At 41.5% G+C, this 15,625-nt stretch overlaps 1 protein-coding gene and 1 long non-coding RNA gene across 8 annotated transcripts in view; one reads left to right on the top strand and one right to left on the bottom strand.

Annotated features, from left to right (window-relative positions):
- RASEF (RAS and EF-hand domain containing) overlaps positions 1-15,625 on the bottom strand; it is a 209,408-nt gene that overhangs the window by 188,376 nt on the left and 5,407 nt on the right. The gene's annotated exons all lie outside the window — the stretch shown is intronic.
- LOC144318592 (uncharacterized) lies at positions 751-14,968 on the top strand. 2 transcript variants are annotated; one of them, XR_013384647.1, is made up of 4 exons: positions 756-917; positions 12,393-12,509; positions 13,474-13,679; positions 13,924-14,968. It is a non-coding gene; the product is annotated as an uncharacterized LOC144318592 (long non-coding RNA). The 2 variants fall into 2 exon arrangements; XR_013384641.1 differs by having other exon boundaries at positions 751-917; positions 12,393-13,679.

The raw sequence follows: 15,625 nt of genomic DNA, 5'->3' as shown, positions 1-15,625 counted from the left end.
CAACCTATTCATTAATCACTAAAATTGAGTTTGGGGAGGAATTGGGGCCATTTTAATTGCGTCCTGGGTGCCATGAGCTGTGCTATGTGAGACTGGTAGAGAAAGGAGAAAAGTAGATGCTGGGTGAAGGAGGGATCAGGGGCAAAGGATCAGGAATGGTCTTGGAAAATATAGAAAGTCCTCTGGGAACAGTGAAGGAGTTCATCAAAGGGAAAGTAGGGAAAGATGAGCCAGGAGGGTGGCGCCAGCTGGTGGGGAATGTCCTTTTCCACCAAGGCACACTGCTCTTCAGAGCTGGAAGTTCTACGTTCTGTGTGATGCAGCCAGATGTGATTTTACAAAGGCATTTCCAATGCTGGCCCTTTTCCATGCTGGTGGGTCCTCTCATGACAAAACTCCCTCCTCCCCATCCTTTATTCCACCACTCAAAGCCTATTCTCACTTCAAAGACCAGCTGAAGCTCTATTTCACCCCATGTTCCTTCCAAAACACTCAAATCTGTATTCACTTGTCCTACCCCTGATCTATACTTGGCTAGACTTTTCCCTTTTCTCCAATTTATATGTATTCCAGATCTCTTCAACCAATCAGAAAAACCCCTCAGGATAAGGACCAGCATCCCACAATGCCTAGTATGGTGCCAACTGCATAAAAAGAACTAAAAAAACAAAAACATCAAAAAACCCCAAAACCTCATTGCTTGATTGGCAGGTTGCTAATATAATAAATAATCAACATCAATTGTTTTTATTGTTTGTTTTCTTCATGACGGTGGTACTCAAAATGTTGTTCCTGAACCAGCAGCATCAACACCTGGGAATGTGTTAAAAATGCACAGACTCAACCCTGTCCAGACCCACCGAATCACAGCCTGTGTGGAGAGGACCGTAATCTGGATTTTTTAACAAGACTTTCAGGTGATTCTGAGGCATACTCAAGTTTGAGAACCACTGCTTTCTGCAAAGTTTAAATCCCAAAATAGGTTCAGCCAGCTTATAAAAGCTTATAGACAATACAGTGTATAATTTAAAATGCCATTTAAAATTATAAAATTCTATTTTATCATTCTCTTTTATACAATTAAATAAGATATATACAATATTTAATATAGATTATTAGATAATACATAAGATGTATAATTATATTTTATATAATACAATTGTATTTTAAATTACAAAGATAATTTAAATAGGAACAAAAAATAACGTGAAGAGAAAACAAGGATAGAAAACTTACCAGAGCCAGCCATATTCTTGTTCAACAAGGTAAACACCTCCCCTGCCCCCTGTCCTTTATATGTGTTACCAGTGGGCTACCCACGTGGCTCTAAGTTTTCTAAAGCAACACAAGTACACAACTCCATGCCATGAGATGAAAGAAGAGAGGCACTTAGGAGAAGAAGTATTTTCAGAAGTGAGACCTCCCCAGGGCTGCCCCAAGGAGGTGGCCGTGTAATGTAGAGTATGATATTCTCAACAAGCTTCCAGGAAACACTGTGTGCCTCCCAGGGCTGTTTCTCTACAGAAGCTGCTGGTGGCCACAAGCCAGGTGACATTCCACTGGGGTGACATTGCAAAGCTGAGAGACTAGCACCCCTTGGAGGTCTGAATTCAAACCAGGGACAGATTGCTGGGTATTTAGAAGAAGAGATGCACTGGCAGCCTCAGCTACTCCTCTGTAAATACCTTCTTCCCTCAATAGAGCTTCTGATAAACTCTGATAAACTCTAATTCTGGAGATCCCAGGGGCTCCCGACATGGAGCCTGCTTCTCCCTCTGCCTGTGTCTCTGCCTCTCTCTCTCTCTCTCTCTCTCTCTCTCTGTCTCTATGAATAAATAAATTTTAAAAATATTTTTTAAATATTAAAAAAAAGAGGAATGGGGTGGAATCTAATGTTTTAAACAGGAGGCAGTAATGTGGAGATCCCAGCCTGCTGTGAGCCAGGGTGCAACCACGTGCACCCAAAAGCACAGGGGGTATAGAATTATTCCCTTCTCACCTTAGTGAATGCAAAGTAACAGTGGTAATTAGAGGGGCTGCCTTCACAACCTTTTGCAGAGTAAAGGTCTCCAAAAAGAATCCTTCACTCACCCCACAGAGAAGCTATTCTGCATTTCAGGGTTGAAACGCACGACACTTAAAATCCTAATCTCCAAATGACCTCTAACATTAGCCACAAATAATAAGAGGTTTGCCTTTATTATTTGCTCTACTGGAGGGAAATTTAAATTTGGAGACTTGGTATTCACACATGAGATTGCAATGACAAATATATATTAAATGTGAAAAGTGAAAAAGCCCTGTCAGGGTTCATGATTGATTTCTAAGATTTTTCCTATGGCTACATAATTCAGAGAATCACCTGGAAGAGTAGGCAAACAACACAATTTTACTTTGTTTCGTTTTCGTCTTTATTTTTTTTAAGATTTTATTTATTTATTCATGGGAGACAGAGAGAGAGAGGCAGAGACACAGGCAGAGGGAGAAGCAGGCTCCATGCAGGGAGCCCCGTGCGGAACTCAATCCCAGGACTCCAGGATCGCCCCCTGGGCTGAAGGCAGGCGCTAAACCGTTGAGCCACCCAGGCGTCCCTCACGTTTATTTTTTAAATTGGTTGTAAAAAGCTAATTATAAACAAACAAATGAATAAATGGATGAATAAAAATAGTTTTTCAAGAAAGCTTAAACATAAAAAGTACTGCATAACCTCTAATAAATCTCAGACCCAAGAGCAAAGGATCCGTTATTTTCTCCCCACCCAGAAATTATTATTAAAGAGGAATGGGGAGCAGCCCCCGTGGCGCAGCGGTTCAGCGCCGCCTGCAGCCCAGGGCGTGATCCTGGAGACCCGGGATCGAGTCCCGTGAGGGGCTCCCGACATGGAGCCTGCTTCTCCCTCTGCCTGTGTCTCTGCCTCTCTCTCTCTCTCTGTCTCTCTCTGTCTCTGTCTCTCTCTCTCTCTCTCTCTCTCTCTGAATAAATAAATTTTAAAAATCTTTTTTAAAATATTAAAAAAAAAAAGAGGAATGGGGTGGAATCTAATGTTTTGAACAGGAGGCAGTAAGGTTTCCCTTTAAGAGTTTTAAAGAAACTAAATAGTAAAGATTAGGCTTCGTGGGTCATAAGCTTTTTGTAGCATCTACTCAACCCTGCCATCTCAGCAAGGGAGCAGTCATAGGCAATGTGTAAGTAAATGGGTATGGTCGTGTTCCAAAATAATTTTATTTACAAAAACAGGTGGCCCAAGTTTATGATTCCATGGTTTTGGGAATCCTAAGACTGTCCTGATGCCTAACAGGAAAGTATATGGCAAGCACAAAGGAGTAAGTTTTCCAAAAAAGCCAAGTGGCCCAAGTTAAGAAATTCCTTCTTCACCGTTCCCCTCATGCCTTGTTAGAAGCTCACTCCTGCCTTTAAAACCACAGAGTGAAAAATATAAAATAAAATAAAATAAAATAAAATAAAATAAAATAAAATAAAATAAAATAAAATAAAACCACAGAGCGAGACTGCTGGGATCCGTTCTCAAGGTATCATCAAGCACCGTCTAATGATGAATGAAGCCAGGATAAGACAGGGAAGCCACCACATTCTCCCTGTCCCTCAGGCCAGCACCCTCGTCATGGTGGACATCCAAGCCCCCACCTCCAAACAGCTACCCTAAGATGGCAGAGCTATTTCATGTCTTATTACTCATTCTACAATCTTATTCATGCATTCCATAGGTATAGCAGACATGGTAAATTTGCACTGTTGTCTCAAATCTGGTGTAAATCTGAGATGATGCTCACCTAGAATCTAGAATTCTAGATGTTAATCTAGCAAAAATGGCAGATGTCTCTCCTGGAGCATGTCCCTGTGTGCCTCATTCAAATAAGCATCAATGTAACCATCAAAAATCATTTAGGAAGCAATTCAAATATTTACCAGAGTCTTTCTAAAAATATCAGAAAAGACTCAATTCCAATAAAGTGTCTTAAACTCCCACTTCCTTGTTTATTCATTTATTCCTTCATTAAATTCCTGCTTCTTTCAAACTTCCTCACACTGGCCCTCAGGACTGTACTTCCTGCTCTCTCTAAGCTCCTCTTCACCCAGTACAATTCTATCCCCCTGTCTTTCTGGATTTATTTCCTCCTTTCTCTAATTTTATTTCTTTTTCAGTATAACATCTTTGGCCTCCTCCAATTCTGGAGCACTTTTCCCACAATATTCCAATCATCAACACAGATTTCTAGGATTGAAGAAGCCAGAAGGACCGTTAGTCCTCTATATACAATTCGTTGTCACTGTCACATGCAGTATTTGCATCTGAGTTATATGCACAATATAATAAGCCCCATGGAAAATAGACTCTTTAAAACATTGTGAAAAGGGTGCGTGGGTGGCTCAGCCAGTTAAGTATCTGCCTTCAGCTCAGGTCATGATCCTGGGGTCCTGGGATGGAGCCCAACAGAGAACCCCCAGGGTGAACTCTTTGCTCAGTGGGGAGTCTGCTTCTCCTTCTCCCCCTCACCCCTACTCATGTGCTCTCTCAGTCACTCCCTCAAATAAATATTTTTGAAAACCTTAAAACTGTAAAAAGTACACTGTATTATTAAATAACTAAACTATATTTAAAAATAAACCTGTAAATCATAAAAATGAACTGTAAGTTACCCACTAATTCTATTGGGCCAATGGGCATCTATCTACACACACAAACATGAAAGAAAAACACCTGTTTGTTGATGAACTTTCATTTACATGGTATCTCAGGTCTTTGAGGATTCAGGTTTATAGTCTCAGCTTTTCGTTTTGCTTATGATCATGGATTTCACAGCCCTCAGTATTTTTATTCTGTGAATGCTTCACTTTTTATCTTATTCTTAATGACAGTAACATATGGGTGGGGGAGAAGATGCCTAAATAAGAGAACAGCAACAGGGCAGCCCAGGTGGCTCAGTGGTTTAGTGTCACCTTCGGCCCAGGGCCTGATCCTGAAGACCCAGGATCAAGTCCCACGTCAGGCTCCCTGCACGGAGCCTGTTTCTCCCTCTGCCTGTGTCTCTGCCTCTCTCTCTCTCTGTGTGTCTCTCATGAATAAATAAATAAAATCTTTTTAAAGAAAGAGAGAACAGCAACATCTGGAAAAGGCATGGCTCTTGGCCAAGGTTCCCACCTGCATTAAATCATTTGTTAATATACATAATTACCAACTACTCGATTTAAAGGTATTTTCACTCCAATTGCCACAACCTTGCTATAGCAATGATTGTTGAGAAAAGCCTGAAATCCTCACCTGGCTTCAGAAAAAAATGTAATTCAGAGATTCATCAGCCTTTCCTATCTGCTATGTTCCACGCCCATCTAATCACCAAACAACTGTCCTACTAAAGTAGGGTTTTTCCCATTTGGAGTTTTTCAAAATTAAGCAACAATGAGACTAGCGTGTTGATCATTCATGCTGTGCATGGACTGGCTACCTCATTTTCCATCTCTACATCTCGAAGCACAGTCTGACAAAAGAATTTTTCAACAGATCCTAAAGAAGAAAGAAATTTAGCATATGAGACCCATCAGAGGGAACCAAACAGTGACATATCCCTCTAGTCAATGAGCAGAAACCCCTACAACCCCAAAAAGGCTGTAAGTAATCACTCTCAACTCACAGAAAGGAAAGCCCAGCCTGAGAAGTTGTGATGAATGTGTAGGTTTTGAACTTTCAATCACCAGAAAAACCAGTCTGCTAACAAAGGCTCCAGAAAAGATGAAGGCCTTTCCCCAGACAGAGGGCATCTTAGTTTGATTATATTTTCCTATTACAGAGTGATGAACTGGCAGGCACCAAAAATAATCCCCTGCAGAAACAGCCCCTTCCACTTCACAACTACCCCTTTATTACTTCTTGACAGGCTAAGACTAAAAGACTATCAGGTGATGAAAACAGCAAGGCCACCAGCTGGATTCACTCATTTGATCTGAACAAGTTTCAGCCATCATTTTTTAAACACTTGGAATCTATGGAAAAGAACCATGTGGTGGGTGATTACATCAGATCCTTTCACACTATCCATTGGAGCTTCCATTTGGAAACCCATAGCGCTAAAAAGACTTAACTTTGATCTTTCTTCCTCTTTGAGTAATTACTGACTCCAAAGTATCAAACCTTTATCTGCCTCTTCCCACCCCCTTCACTCCAATCAAAAAATGTTTTCTTTGGAAATGACTTGAATTCAAACATTATTTAGAGATAGTAATGTTAGGAAAAGTTGGATGAATGGCCTATGGGAAGTCTCTGCATTTGGCAAGTTTTCTGGAAATATATAATTTTTTCAAAACAAAAAGGGTTTTAAAAAGAAATGGGTTAAGCAGTGCCTGGTGGCTCAGTTGGTTGAGCATCCAACTCTTCATTTCAGCTCAGGTCTTGATCCCAGGGTCCTGAGTTCAAACTCTGCACTGGGTTCCATGCTGGGCATGGAACCTACTTAAGATAAATAAGTAATAAAATAAATACATAATGAAATTGAATGGGTTAGATAGTGACAACAGTGGTAAACACTGCTGATTATATCCAGAGGAAGTAAAACCAATGGTTCCAGCTTAACTGAAGTAATAAAGAATGCAATTTTATCACCAAGAAAGAGAAAATAGTGACATCATGCTGAAATGCAAACTGTTTCCTTATTATTTCTTATGTAAATGTCTTTACTGTTGAAAACCCATAAGAATCTGCATTGGATAATGTGCCCAGGATCCTAGTAAAGTTGGGTTATAATGTCTGGCCGTTAAATGAATACATACACCCTATGCAAGGCCTATTTGAGCTTTCAAGTATAATATGGAATGTGTTTGCTGCATGGGGATGCCTGTATTCTTTGCTGCTGGGATCCAAATGCAGCAGAAGTAGTGGACAACACTGCAAAGTGGGATAAAGAGGAACTGCCAAAACCCATGTGTGTGCCCATTAGGGGGTGCTCCCACCTCCCAGAGGACAGCCCTAGTACCAGGTCTCTGCCCTGTGGGCCCAGATGTGCCTTAACCAGTATCACACTCCACAGCCAGACCTGCAGGAGAATAATTACAGAAACGCATCCCTGTGCTAAAAGATGAGTATGTAAGATCAGAGAAAATTCAAGTACTGGACTATCTTTCCTTCACCTTCATTTTGATGAATGGACTTTATGCATGAAATTAGTATTCTGGGCACCTGGATGGCTCAGTGGCTGAGCATCTGCCATTGGCTCAGGTCTTGACCCTGGGGTCCTGGGATCAAGTCCCCCATTAGGCTCCCTGCATGAAGCCTGCTTCTCCCTCTGCCTATGCCTCTGCTTCTCTATGTCTCTCATGAATAAATAAATAAATATCTTTTAAAAATTAGTATACCAATAATTCTAAGCATTTCAATGAGCCCTAGAGAGGAAAATCCATTCTTGAGGTAGGCAGAACTCAAAACACCTGCATTATTTTGAATGAATGAAATAGCATCAAACACAGGACTTGGTACATAGGAAGTACTGATAAATGCTAGTTTCCTCCCCCTAAATGGTCTCATACATATGGAATTTTATATTAAAATTGAAATGGAGAAGAGTAGGGGTCCTCAACTCACTTGGTCCCCCCAGCTTACCTAGATAACTTCCAAATCATCCTGACACCTACACATTTGACCTGAGATTTAAAGAGAGAACAGCCGGAATGCTACAGAGAGAGGAGTTTTCCCTTCTAGCAAGATAGGAAGGCAGAAAAAAATAAAAAAGAATCAAGTGGGGAGGGGCACTGTGAGGAGCTGGGCTGAAGCGGCGGGGAGGGGAGAGCACAAAAGCCTCCGGGACAGGAAAGTCCAGCCCCGGAGAAGGGGGGACTTTAAAAATCCGCACTAGATTCATCATGTCAGATGAATTAGAGTTTATCCCAAAGAATATAGTAAGAGATGAAGAGGAACACTATGTCATACTTAAAGGGTCTATCCAACATGAAGACCTAACAATCATGAATACTTATGCTTCTAATGTGGGAGCTGCCAAGTATATATCAATCAATTAAAAACCAAAGTAAAGACATACTTAGATAATAATATACTAACAGTAGAAGACTTCAACAGGGCATTCTCAGCTCTTCTAAGCACAACATCACCAAAGAAACAAGAGCTTTAAATGATACACTGGACCAGATGGATTTCACAGATATTTACAGAACTTTACATCCAAATGCAACTGAATACACATTCTTCTCAAGTGCACATGGAACTTTCTCCAGAATAGACCACATATTGGGTCACAAATCAGGTCTCAACTGATACCAAAAGACTGGGATTGTACCCTGCATATTTTCAGACCACAACGCTTTGAAACTAGAACTCAATCACAAGAAAAAATTTGGAAGAAACAAACACGTGGAGGTTAAAGAGCATCCTGCTAAAAGATGAAAGGGTCAACCAAGAAATTAGAGAACAATTAAAAAGATTCATGGAAACTGATGAGAATAAAGATACAACCATTCAAAATCTTTGGGATATAGCAAAAGCAGTCCTGAGAGGGAAATACATCGCAATACAAGCATCCCTCAAAAAATTGGAAAAAAACTCAAATACACAAGCTAACCTTGCACCTAAAGGAACTGGAGAAAGAACAGCAAATAAAACCTACACCAAGCAACAGAAGAGAGTTAATAAAGATTCGAGCAGAACTCAATGAAATAGAGACCAGAAGAACTGTAGAACAGATCAACAAAACCAGGAGTTGGTTCTTTGAAAGAATTAATAAGATAGATAAACCATTAGCCAGCCTTATTAAAAACAAAAGTGAAAAGACTCAAATTAATAAAATTATGAATGAAAGAGGAGAGATCACAACCAATACCAAGGAATACAAATGATTTTAAAAACGTATTATGAGCAGCTATACGCCAATAAATTAAGCAATCTAGAAGAAATGGGCGCATTTCTGGAAAACCACAAATTACCAAAAACATGGAAAAAGAAGAACTAGAAAACCTGAACAGGCCAATAACCTGGGAGGAAATTTAAGCAGTCATCAAAAATCTCCCAAGACATAAAAGTCCAGGGCCAAATGGCTTCCCAGGGGAATTCCGTCAAACGTTTGAAGAAAAAATAATACCTATTCACTAAAGCTGTTCTGAAGGATAGGAAGAGACAGAATACTTCCAAACTCGTTTTATGAGGCCAGCATCACTAATTCCAAAACCAGACAAAGACCACATCAAAAAGGAGAATTATAGACCAATATCCCTGATGAACATGGATGCAAAAATTCTCAACAAGATACTAGCCAATAGGATCCAACAGTACATTCAGATTTTTTACCATGACCAAGTGGGATTTATCCCCGGGATGCAAGGCTGGTTCAACACTCATAAAACACTCAACATGATAGATCACATCAACATGAGAAAAAACAAGAACCATATGATCCTCTCAATAGATGCAGAGAAAGCATTTGACAAAACACAGCATCGATTCATGATCAAAATCTCTTCAGAGTGTAGGGATAGAGGAAACATTCCTCAGCATCTTAAAAGCCATCTGCAAAAAGCCCACAGCAAATATCATTCTCAATGGGGAAACACTGGGAGCCTTTCCCCTAAGATCAGGAACACGACAGGATGTCCACTCTCACCACTGCTATTCAACATAGTACTGGAAGTCCTAGCCTCAGCAATCAGGCAACAAAAAGAAATAAAAGGCATTCAAATTGGCGAAAAAGAAGTCAAACTCTCCCTCTTCGCAGATGACATGATACTGCTCATAGAAAACCCAAAAGACTCCACCCCAAGATTGCTAGAACCCATACAGCAATTCGGCAGTGTGGCAGGATACAAAATCAATGCCCAGAAGTCAGTGGCATTTCTATATACTAACAATGAGACTGAAGAAAGAGAAATTAAGGAGTCAATCCCATTTACAACTGCACCCAAAAGCGTAAGATACCTAGGAATAAACCTAACCAAAGAGGTAAAGGATCTATACCCTAAAAACCACAGAACACTTCTGAAAGAAATTGAGGAAGACACAAAGAGATGGAAAAATATTCCATGCTCATGGATTGGAAGAATTAATATGGTGAAAATGTCAATGGTACCCAGGGCAATTTACACGTTCAATGCAATCCCTATCAAAATACCATAGACTTTCTTCAGAGAGTTGGATTTGTGTGGAATCAGAAAAGACCCCAAATAGCTAGGGGAATATTGAAAAAGAAAACCAGAGCCGGGGCATCACAATGCCAGATTTCAAATTGTACTACGAAGCTGTGATCATCAAGACAATGTGGTACTGGCCCAAAAACAAACACATAGATCAATGAAACAGAATAGAGAACCCAGAAATAGGCCCTCAACTCTATAGTCAACTAATATTTGACAAATAAGGAAAGACTATCCACTGAAAAAAGGACAGTCTCTTCAATAAATGGTGCTGGCAAAATTGGACAGCCACGTGCAGAAGAATGAAACTAGACCATCCTGTTACACCAGACCCAAAGACCCAGACTCAAAATGGATGAAATATCTAAATGTGAGACAAGAATCCATCCAAATCCTGGAGGGGAACACAGGCAACACCATTTTTGAACTTGGCCACAGCAACTTCTTGCAAGATACATCTATGAAGGCAAGGGAAACAAATGCAGAAATGAACTATTGGGACTTCATTAAGATAAAAAGCTTCTGCACAGCAAAAGAAACAGTCAACAAAACTAAGAGACAACCTACAGAATGGGAGAAGATATTTGCAAATGACATATCAGCTAAAGGACTGGTATCCAAGATCTATAAAGAACTTATTCAACTCAACAGCAAAGAAACAAACAATCCAATCATGAAATGGGCAAAAGACATGAACAGAAATTTCACCAAAGAAGACACAGACATGGCCAACAAGCACATGAGAAAATGCTCTGCATTCCTTGCCATCAGGGATATCCACAATGAGATACCACCTCACCCCAGTGAGAATGGTGAAAATTAACAAGACAGGAAACAACAAATGTTGGAGAGGATGTGGAGGACGAGAAACCCTTTGCACTGCTGGTGAGAATGTGAACTGGTCACTCTGGAAAACTGTGTGGTGGTTCCTCAAAGAGTTAAAAATAGAGCTACCCTACAACCCAGCAATTACACTACTGGGCATTTACCCCAAAGATACAGATGCAGTGAAACAGCAGGACACCTGCACCCCAATGTTTATAGCAGCATGTCCACAATAGCCAAACTGTGGAAGGAGCCTCAGTGTCCATTGAAAGATGAGTGGATAAAGAAGATGTGGTCTATGTATACAATGGAATATTACTCAGCCATTAGAAATGACGAATACCCACCATTTTCTTCAATGTGGATGGAACTGGAGGGTATTCTGCTGAGTGAAATAAGTGAATCAGAGAAGGACAATCATCACATGGTTTCACTCATATGGGGAATATAAAAAATAGTGAAAGGGATTTTCATAGGGGAAAGAAGAAAAAAGGAGTGGGAAAAATCAGAGAGGATGACAAAACATAGGAGACTCCTAACTGGGAAATGAACAAGGGGTAGTAGAAGGGGAGGTGGGTAGGGGAATAGGGTTACTGGGTGATGGGCACTGAGGGGGGCACCTGATGGAATGAGCAATGGGTGTTATACTATATGTTGGCAAATCAAACTCCAATAAAAATATATAAAAAATAAAAATAGAAAAAATTGAAATAGATAATTCTTTATGATAGTGTATGGGAAAAATGAGACAGAATCATACATATCAAAAATAAAGATAGAGAATATAATTTAGGCAGTAGATGGCTGAAGAGTAACCAGCGGGGTCTAAGAGCACATTTGCATAAACAGGTTAGACAATTATACCAAAGCCTAATGACATAAAAGGCATTTAATATTGGCCTCTTCAATCACATCCAATCAAGCCTCCCCAAGCATGAAGGTGGATGAGTCTATAAGGTTCTAGTCTGCATGGGCTCAGGTGGGCTGCAGATAGAAGTGCTAACTCTTCGTTACTTTTTAGAAAGTTTTAGATGTAGAGAAAAGCCACAAAGGCAATAGAGTGAGTACCTATATACCCCTCACTTTGTTTTGCCTATTAGCATCTTAAATTACCATGGAATATTTGTCACTAGTAAGAAACCGAAACTGGCAAATTGAAAATTAATTAAACTCCACACATTCTGATTTTTAAAAGATTTTATTTACTTTATATATACAGAGTGCAGGAGAGAGAGAATGAGCAGGGGAGGGGCAGAGGGAGAAGCAGACTCCTTGTTGAGCAGGGAGCCTGAAGCAGGGCTCAATCTCAGGACCCTGAGATCATGACCTGGGCCAAAGCCAGACGCCTAACTGACTGAGCTACCCAGGTGCAGCTTGATTTTGATTTTAATAGTTTTTTCACTAATGTCTTTTTTCTGTTCCAGGACCCCATCCAAGACACAACATTATATTCAGTTATCATGTCTACTTAGGCTCCTCTCACCTTGGATAATTTCTCAGACTTTCCTTGTTCATGACCTTGACAGTTTTAAGGAGTCCAGGTCAGGTATTTTGTACAATGTTCATTGATTTGGGTTTTTCTGATGTTTTCCTCATGGTTAACTTGAGTTTCTGGGTTTTAGGGAAGAAGACTACAGAGGTACAGTGCCCCACTTTTTTTAAAGATTTATTTATTTATTTATTTATTTATTTATTTATTTATTTATTTATGAGAGAAAATGAGAGAGTGAGAGAGAGAGAGCAGAGGGAGAGAATGTTCAAGCAGATTCCCTGCTGAGCAAGAGCCAGAGTCAGCGCTCCATATCAAAACCCATGAGATCATGACCTGATCTGAAACCAAGATTCAGGTGCTTAACTGACTTAGCCACCCAGGTGTCCCAGTGAAGTGCCCTCTTGTACACCACAGGCCATCTGCTATCAACATGACTGAGCACTGATAATGCTGACCTTGACCACCTGGCCAAGGTAGTGCTTGCCAGGTTTCTCTACTGTAAGGTTACTTTTTTCTCCCTTTTCATACTCTTAAGTCAGTAAGTATAGCCCAAACTTGAATTGGGGGAGGGGAGCTTAAGCTCCCCCTCCGAATTATATAAATTATTTGGAATTCTGTAAGACCGATTTAATCTCTTCTCCCCCACTGATTTCTTTATTCATTCATTCATATCAGCATGGACTCATGGATAGTTTATACTTTAAGTTCTAACATTAGATTATTTATTTTCATGCTCATATTGTTCCAGCTTTGGTCAGCTCTGGCAGGATGACTCCTGCATTCTTGAAGATGCCCACCCTTTTATTTCTTGAACAATTCTTCACTTTCTGGTGCTGCAGGATATTCCTGACTCATCTTGTATATTCCCTTCTATGTCCCAACCCTGGAGAGTCATTTCTCCAAGAAAACCTGCTTCCTTTTGTCAGGGAATGGTATCAGAAGGGAAGAGCCATGCTCTGGGTGTTGCCCATTGGCCTGGCACTCAAAGATCACACTGTAACTGTCTATGGCAGGCATGGCCTCCCCTGGAGCCTTGCTCTGGAGCATGTACTTTGTTCACCAGCATCGTCTTACTGAATTAGCATTGTCACATGTTGGAGACTTCATACTTCTGTGTGGTGGGACTTCAGTTTGAAGAATTTGTCTGCCATGGACATGACTAACAGCCAAGGTGCATGGGTTCTCCTGGACACGGAACAATTCATTCTACCACTCAGAGGTAGGATGAATTATTTGGTGATTTTGAAAAAGAGAGCTAAGTTTCTTCAACCCCTTAAGGGCTCTCTCTTTCCAATGTGTCTGACAGAAGAGCAGGGGTATCAGCCACTGTCTGATGCCATCAAGAGGGTCTGGGGTTGGGAGTATTGGTCCCACTTAGGTTTGGAGAATGAGGAGGCCCACCGTGGCCATGCTGCTAGGTCATGCCAATCAATCAGTCATTCATGTGTTTGTTTCCTCCTTAGGTAACAAATACATATTTACCTCATATATACACTGTTCCAGGCACTAGTGATACAGCAGTGGAAAAACAGACAAACAAAAACCAGACTTCCTACTCACATGGAGCTAACATACTTGCTAGGGAATAAAGGTCACAAACAGAAGCCAATATGTAAAGATCAGAGGACTACCAGGGCAGGCTAGCTAGAGAGAGCCAGCAAGGAGGGAAGGGGTCTGGGGAGGGGGGCGGCGGTAACAGACCCAGAGTGAAGGGAGGTCATCAGTTGGCTTTGAACAGAGGAACAGTTCCTCTCTTTTCTCCTTTTTTAGGGACCACTCTGACTCTCATGTTTAAAGTTGCCTGTTGATAGGAGTCTTGGGCAGTAGGAAGGCAAAGGGCAAAGCAGGTAGGCCAGCCAGGCAGCTCTCACAGTCACCTAGGCCAGGGATGATAGGGGCCTGGGCCAGGGTGGTGGCAATAGGAGTGGCACGTGGAAGAGAGAAGGAGCCATGGATTACTCCAAGGTGTTTTGTCTGTGCCATTCCACATAGAGTTGGACTTGACCTCGATGAAGAGGGCTCCAGGATCAGGTTGGGATGGAGAGGGTCGGAAGCTGGACCAGAGACATGATAAGTTAGCAATGGTGAAGGAAGTAAAACGTCAGTACCATAAAGTGCGTAACTTGCCCACATCCCTCAGAACTACCTTAGAAACAGCAGTTAAGATGTCTTTCCCACTCCAGTGACTCAGCACCCAGACTGGAATGTAAGCCCTAGGCCTGCACAACTAGAATGATAGCAGTCATGCACAGGAAGTCATTTGTGTCTCCCGTGGGCCCAGGTGAGCCACACATCCTGCTCACACCATGTCAGTCTTACACAACCTGTGGGGAGACAGGGCGGAAACCAGTTGTCTGTAGCTTGCTGCTGGCCTCTCAAGAACATGAAGATGCTGTACCTGCTGTACTTTCCATTTTGTATCTCTCTGCAAAGCCCCCTACATGTAATATGAGATTTACACCTGTTTGTGTCTTGAGTCTGATACCAGCTCATATCCATCACCACACCTGTGCTACTGAAAAATAAAAGACAGTATTTTAATGTCTCTCTGCCTGACTCCCATCCTGCCGTGATTGGGAAGGGAAGAGAGCAGGGTTAATTATTGCCTCCCTGACTTTCTGGCACCCTGGAGGGGCGGGGGGAGGGAGTTTTCTCAAGGTGGTGAGATGTGCTAATCAGTCTTTGTAGTAAATCAGAGGGCAAAAAGCCACCTGATGGACCTGGGAATCTAACCCTGTTACAACAATCCAATCTTTGCCAATTGTCAGAATGATGAAAATTTCAAGTGCCACTCCGCAAATGAAGAACAAGAGTTTCCTAGACAGGAAAGGGTGAGCTGGTCTCCTGCGGTGGCTGTCACTGAACACTGAGCAAAATGGCCCCACTTCATCTCTAGAGGGCCATGCTCTCCCAGAAGACACAGTACTCACTGGGCACGGGAGTGGCTTTACCTCTTCGTGGAGCATCTCCTGACTCTGCATGAACTCAGCCCCTGGGAACCACAGCAAGACCAACCTGGGGAGAGGTCTTTGCTGAGGTTCCGATGGGCACACAGAGCAGCTGGGTAAGACTGTCACTTCTTCCCTCCAGTGGTGGCAAGAGGAAGAGAAGGGACAGTGGAGTATCAAAAGTGATGCCAGTGGTGTTCAATCCTGATTCTAGAAT

This window comes from Canis aureus, chromosome 1, assembly GCF_053574225.1.
Source record: "Canis aureus isolate CA01 chromosome 1, VMU_Caureus_v.1.0, whole genome shotgun sequence".
Taxonomy (NCBI): domain Eukaryota; kingdom Metazoa; phylum Chordata; class Mammalia; order Carnivora; family Canidae; genus Canis; species Canis aureus.
The sequence above is the reverse complement of the archived record's forward strand: the minus strand, read 5'-3'. Positions and strand labels throughout refer to the sequence as shown.